Source organism: Merops nubicus, unplaced genomic scaffold (genome assembly GCF_000691845.1).
Source record: "Merops nubicus isolate BGI_N331 unplaced genomic scaffold, ASM69184v1 scaffold382, whole genome shotgun sequence".
Classification (NCBI taxonomy): domain Eukaryota; kingdom Metazoa; phylum Chordata; class Aves; order Coraciiformes; family Meropidae; genus Merops; species Merops nubicus.
Genome location: NW_008594063.1, coordinates 73,756 through 80,460, shown reverse-complemented (window position 1 = coordinate 80,460; position 6,705 = coordinate 73,756).

Genomic DNA, 6,705 nt, shown 5'->3' with positions numbered 1-6,705 from the left:
GTGTTCCTCACCTCCTCCCAGCCCTGCTCAGACGTATTTCCTCCCCTCTGCAAACCAGGCTCTTGTTTTTCCTGAAGCTGGATCCATCCCTGTGATGAGGGGGGGACAGGACAGTTCGCCCTGTGTCCCATATCTGAGAGGACAGAGAATTCCCTGGTGGGATATTTCCCCCTGTAGAAAAGTTTGGAAAAAGATCAGCATTTGTCCAGGACTGCTGGAGCCTGGACATTTGGTGCCTGAATTTGCATTCAAGGAGAAATTCTGCTGGTTGACAATCTGTGTTCAATCTAATGAGGACAAAGCCAATTAAAAATAATAGGGACGCTGTGCTACTGCCTGTAACAATAATAACAATAAAGGCTAAATCAATTTAAGTGTTCCATTTAGATAAAATCCCAATATTCCCATCTGATTCTGCCTTTCTCATTATTTCTTTGTAATCCACTCTCATCAGAGCTAAGTAAGTGGAAAGGGAGAATTAAAGCAGCTGGTTCTGCTAAAACTCAGACCCAATTTCATCCCTGTCAGTGATTTCCAGAAGAAAACATCAGCAGCCCCACTCCTCCCTGACCTGGCCATGGGGTTTCTCCAGGGAATTAGCCCATGGAGAAGCCTCTTCATCTTCCCCAACTGGAATTTTGGGGAAAGGATTGAGTCAGGGGTAGAAATCTTCCTCCTCCTCTTGTAGTATAGGTTGGGGGTCTCACCTGCAGGGCTGGTCTGAGTGACCTTACCTGGCAAGAGGAGCTCCTGAGCAAATCTTGCACCCTACCACAGGAGTCATTGGCATTCTGTCTAAAAAAAGCAAAGCTCCAAAAGCCTGGAAATTCTTGAGAAGACTTAGTTGGGTTTCATAACCCCCACACCAGCTGGATCACATCTAATGCAACCTTCTTCCTTCAAATATCAGGCCAGGAGCTCATTGAAGGGAGGTGAGAGGTGGGCTCTATATGCAAATGAGCTGCAAATCATCCTGTTAACCAGCCTGCAGGATCTTGGGAAATATCCTGGAGAAGTCTCCAACAGAGGACAGCTTACAGAGGGACACTGCTCTGATTTGAACTCCCTGAGGTTATCTGAAACGTGGTTTGGTTTTATTTGTCTTTATTCCCTCACTTATGTCTTCTAGAAACATCCCGGGCTCTGTTGTCTGTTTTTAGATGCTGGGAATTAACACCTTTATTTGCATTTTAGCTTAATTTGGCCTGAGTTCAAAGTGATCTCAAGGTAATTGGGTGGTGACAGGGCTTTCACCAGCCAAAACTGTGCTCCCAGGAGAGGCTGTACCCCAGGGGTGCTCTCCAGGTACCTGCAGTGGCCCCAGAGGGACAGGAGGGACTGGGGGAAGATGGGGAGTTTTCTGGCAAGATCCTAAAATCAGAGTCATCATGCTTGAACCAGGAAGGTTTCTGAGTTTTAAGCTTTTTTAACTGTTTCTTTAGCTTCCTCTGGGAAACACACTAGGGAAACTGAGGCACAGGCAGTGATTTTTCTCCTCTCTCTCTCTGCCAATTGTTTCTCTAATAGCATCAGCTACAGATGCAGCAGGGGATGGAAACGATTCCTTCTGCTCTTCTGAACTGGAGCTGGAAGTTTCTTCCTGGCTGTGAACAGTGAGGAGTTAAATCCTGCTCAGAAACCCTCCCTCATGTGCCCAGTCTGGGGCTCAGATTTCAGCCTGAATCCCTGTTATTGCACCCTGGGGCATTTCCCTGTGGAACAGCCCAATGCTCCTCGAATCCAGACTCCAGGCAATGAGCTCAACAGCTAAAATCTGTGAGACAGCTCTGGAAGAGGGCTGGGTGTCCAGCACTCCTTGCCTGTGGGTTCTGCCTGAAGAGTGGTGCCCTGGGAAGGGACATCTCTGAAATCTGGATGTTGTAAGGTCTCCATGAGTTGGTATGAGAAGCTGGGGGGTGGTTTAAGTGCAGAGGGCACTGCACCTCGATATGGATGTGCACACAAATCCCTGATCCTGTCTGGGGGGTCAGGATATGTACAGCTTGTGCTGTGTCCTCCTGCTCCACCACCAGGGTTTCAGACCACAGCCTTCCCACCTCCCCTGGCTTTCTGCTCCTGCTCTGAAAAACCTCTACCCCCATCCTTCCACAGTTCTCTGCTACCACCTCTCCTAGAAGACAGCACAGACTCCGTGTGCTGCTTGGGCAGGAAATTTAAGACCTATGGAAATCCTGGGCTGTTGGTTTTTCTGGAGGCACCTGCAGAGCCCCTTTACCTCCTGCCCATTCTCCTGTTCATCCTCACCTCAGGGCACGGTGTGGAGCTGGGCTGGATGAAGATCATCCCTCCTCATGGCAGGCTCTTGCCATCTGCAACTGCAGCCCCACCAGCTGGAGCCCAGCCTGGTGCCAAGCAGCAGAACGTCAGCAGTTAATAATGATAATAAATTAATAATTGCCTAATTAATATTTTTTCATTGTTTCTGCCTCCTCAAGAGCTCCCGGAGGTGCTGAATAAGCCTCTGAAACGTTTTGTACTACAAATCCAAATCAGCATGTTTGGGAGGCTGAGCAAGTGGCAGCTCCCTCTGAGCCCGGGCACTGAGGAGCTGGGGCCAGGGTGGAGATGTGGGGTTGGCAGCTACAGCCTGGATCCCCCTTGTTTCAGAAGGGGAAAACAGAGAGAGTGAAGCAGAAAATTCATCTCTTGGTGTCTACATCTGCACAAAGAGCCAAGGTGGCGTGTTAAAAACTGCCAGTGGAACTGGTTTTAACTGGGGAAGGAGGGGAAGTGGTTTCTTTCCAGGCTGTGGTGCTTTGGGTGTCTTTGTTTGTAACCCATGGCACAGGATAGCCAGTCAAGGATGGGTCCTGCCTTCTAAAAGCCACCTGAGAGCCTACATCAGCCCAAGCCCCTTCTCTGGTCAGGGAAGAGACCAACTCCTCCAATTCAGCCATCCCTTGGGGGTTGGTTGCATCTCTCCCTGAATCCTGAGAGCATCTTGGGCTGGTGTAAGAGAGGGGAGCTGAGTTCTGCCCTCCGTGTGCAGCCTGCACCCCTGCAAAGGCAACGTGGAACTAGAAGAGCAGCTGAGAAATGTTCTTGAGATGTTTGAGGAGCGTTTTTGTTTCTGAGAGACCATAAACCCCTGTGCTTGACCCTGCACATGGAGGATGAGCAGCAGCTTCTGTTTCTAGTAACACCAGAGGATGAGCACTAGGGAGGGAGAGGAGCTATTTAACCTCAAGGGCAATAATGAGGGAATAAGTAGATATAATCCATCATAAATAAATTTAAACTAGAAGTTACAAACTTCTTAAAAATCTGATCAGTGGAGGCTGGAGAAGCCTCTGACAGAGACCTGGGAGGCAAGAAAGAAAGTGGGCTGACAGCTGGCTTGTGTTTCAAAGTGGCTTGTCCTTTTAAAAGTGGGAAACTTGTCTTGTGTCATCTTTGAAAATGGCAAACTACATCATTTAAACTGTTCTTCAGGAATTACTCTGAAATATTCATGTTAAGCAAGGTAGTGAGGTAGATCTTTCCCTTAAAACACATGGATTTTGTTGAATATTAATGGTGTGATGAATATGAAATCTGATTTTTGATGTCTGTGGTGAAGAAGACAATACATCATGAGTTTAAATTGCAGCACGAGTGAATAAGAATATCCAGGGGTGGGGATAGAGAAGCAGGGGCTGGCTGACCTAGGACAGCTGTGGGACCTTCACCACTGAGCCTTTCCAAGGCTTTTCATGACACTTTCTGCTTTGAACTTCCATATTTCTACAGCATTTATGTAGGAATGCTTCTGTCACCCTCACAAAAGTTCTGTCCCATCCTGAAAGGAAGAGGGAAATGGAGATTTCAAGCAAATATCTGCCCCCCAATTTCCTCTCAAGCCCCCAAATTCCTCTCAACCCCCCAAATTCCCCTTGTTTTGCTGGTTCTGGGTGAGGTGAAGGACAGGGAGCCAAGGTGCCCAGGGGAGCCTGCACCTTTGCAGCCAAAGAGGTGGCTCCCCATAAATCAACTCCTGCAGCAGCTGGTGAGGGCAACAATGGACAGGGAAAAGGCCATTTGATTTTTATTGAAAATGGAGCCATGGCCTTTTAAAAGCAGAGGATGTTCCCCTGCTTCCATCAGCCTGCAAGAAGACAAAAGCAGATGGTGCTGCAAAAAGGGAAAGCTTTTAGCATCCTTCCTGATGTCTCGCCAGGCTCTCAGCAGTGACAATTACTGAGCAGGTAATGAAGACAGAGCAGAAACACTGATTTGCTGCTTGTGAAGAACAAAAGAAATTGTCTCTCCTTTTATTTTTTTTCCCCTCCATAGATCAGGGCAAACAAACAGCTGCTTTAATAATGAAATCTGCCTTGATGTGCCCAAGATAGGATGTCTCCTGCTGGGATGAGCTGGTCAGCTGATAAGAGGCAGTTTTGCTTTATCACTAGCCCCAAACTGCAAAGATTATCTCCCCTGCAAATGTACTAGAGGCTGCCAGATCAAATACTTTACAAAGAGATTTAGGGAGGGATAGAAAAATGTTTAATGCTTCTTCCTCATCACCATCATTTGCACATCTCAGAGCCCCTTGGCAGCACTGGGACATGACTTTGCCCTTCACTGAGGAGAAGACAGAGCAGAAATGCAGCTGCAGAGGTGTCCAGAATGGGGAGAGGAATACACCTTCCTTTCTTGGAAGAGCAGGGGGACTGGGGTCTTTCTCTTTGCTCCTTTCAAGGCAGGTTGGGAACACAGAGGAGAGGAAAACCACAACACCACTTTACAGACTGGTTTTCAGTGAGTGGCCAGAAGGATTCGTCAGGTGCCCAGCGAGGCTTTACATCTCCTCTCCTTTGCAGCCATGAGAAGAGGAGGAAATAACCCCCTAAAGCTGCAGTTATTTCAAGAAAACAGAGAAAACCCTTGATTCCTACATTTGAGGGAGCTTTGAAGGAGCAGCAAAAGCAAAGCCTGGGGGCTCGTGCCTGGCTTTGGTAGGAGCAGGCTGCTCAAGGCCCCTTTGGACATCTCTAGAAGCCTACAGACTTTTTATTTTTAATTTTACTGGAGCCCTGGATCTTTCACTTGAAGAAGAAGCTGGGAATGAAAACTCAGCTGAAAGGATTAATTGTGGCTGGCAGAAGGGAGTGCTAGGGGAGGTGAGCTGCTGAGGTTTCAGACCAGCCAGAGAGGAGGGTAATTTTGTGGGAGGTGATGCATATAAGTTTCTGGCTGGCAGACAAGAGGGTAATTTAGTGGGAGTTGATCCCTTGAGGTTTTGTGGGATAAAGAAGAGAACAACTTGCAGGAGGAGACTCATGGGCGAGTGCTCCTTGGTTTCAGGCTTTAGAGTAAGTTCCTTTTTTAACTTCAGGGCCATCTTCCCCAGATGAGTTCTCTTTGCTGTTTCAGATGCCTGATTAAAGAGCAGCTCTCTGAGGCTGCTGGGTGGCTCAGGGGCAAGGGAAGGGGGAACAGAGACTTTCTGCACCCCGTGGTGCCAGTGACCCCTTGGATGGTGAGCTGCCAGCTCATGGTCCTCCTCCCTGGTTTCATACAATCCCACTGGCCTCTGCAAAGACCCCAGGCTGGATCATTTGATCCCCATAGCCTCATCTTCTTATGGAAAAAGTTGTCTCTGAGTACCTCTCCAAGTCTGATACTTCTTTCTGCTCCACTGGAGTGAGAATTTCAGCCTTGCCACACAGCTCAGAGCACTTTAGCTCCAGCAGCAGGAGCACAGACAAAGATCTCCCTTTTCCTAGAGGTCTCATGAATCAATCCTTTGGTCAAACCACAGAAAGGAAGATTTCCTTGTGGCTGGGACTGCTCCAGCCTTTTCCCCCTGTGTGAATTGTCAGGAGTCTAATAACAGCTAAATCTATCCAGCAGCTTTTCCCTCAGAATTTCATTACGAGCCTATTTCCACTAAACTGGTCGAGAAATTATTTCCTGGAGACTCCTTACCCTCTCTCAAATGGCACTGAAGTCATCCAGCAGGTTTGCAAGTTGCTCAGGACAGATGGCTGTGACAGTAGCTGTTAGTGTGACCTTGCACTCTGTTTCCAGCAGGGAGAAGATTCAGTGGGTGCTCTGGTCTTCCAGCTCTCATGTCCCAGGCTCAGCTCAACACATGCATGGACAATGCTTTTGGCAGAGACCAATTCCAGTAGTCCCGGGTCCAACACATCATTTATCTTCCTACTTGAAAGACAATCACTTTGTTTTTCTCCTCTCAGAGGGCATGGCTGAGATGCCTCCAAGCCTAGTCACCCCAACCAGCATTGGATGGAGCAAGATGCCTGGGCTGTAGGATCTTAAGATGGCAAAGTCAGGGCAAGGGACTCCAGGCACCATGGGCTGAAGTCAGTGCTCAGAACCCCACAGGCTCCCTAGGGCTAAGACCACCCCAAGCCTTGAGATTTAAATGTTAGATGTCTGGTTTCTGAAGTCCCCTTTGCTGAGGAGAGAGGGGTGTGTTTGGGGAGTGTGTCTGAGGCAGAGAGGCTCAGAGGTCCTCTGGCATCTCCTGCCTCTTGGGGCCCTTCCATTTAGACAGCTACAGTTATTCACACAGTGCCTAATATAAAGCAGCCTCGATCCCTTGAGAGGCATCAGGATGCTCCTGTCATGCTGCTAATATTTAGATTAAATCCCCCTCTTGCTAAGTAACAATATCCCTCAAACTTCATTTCAGAACAGCCCACCAGAGCCTAATTTTGCAACAGTTTTTCCTGCTTT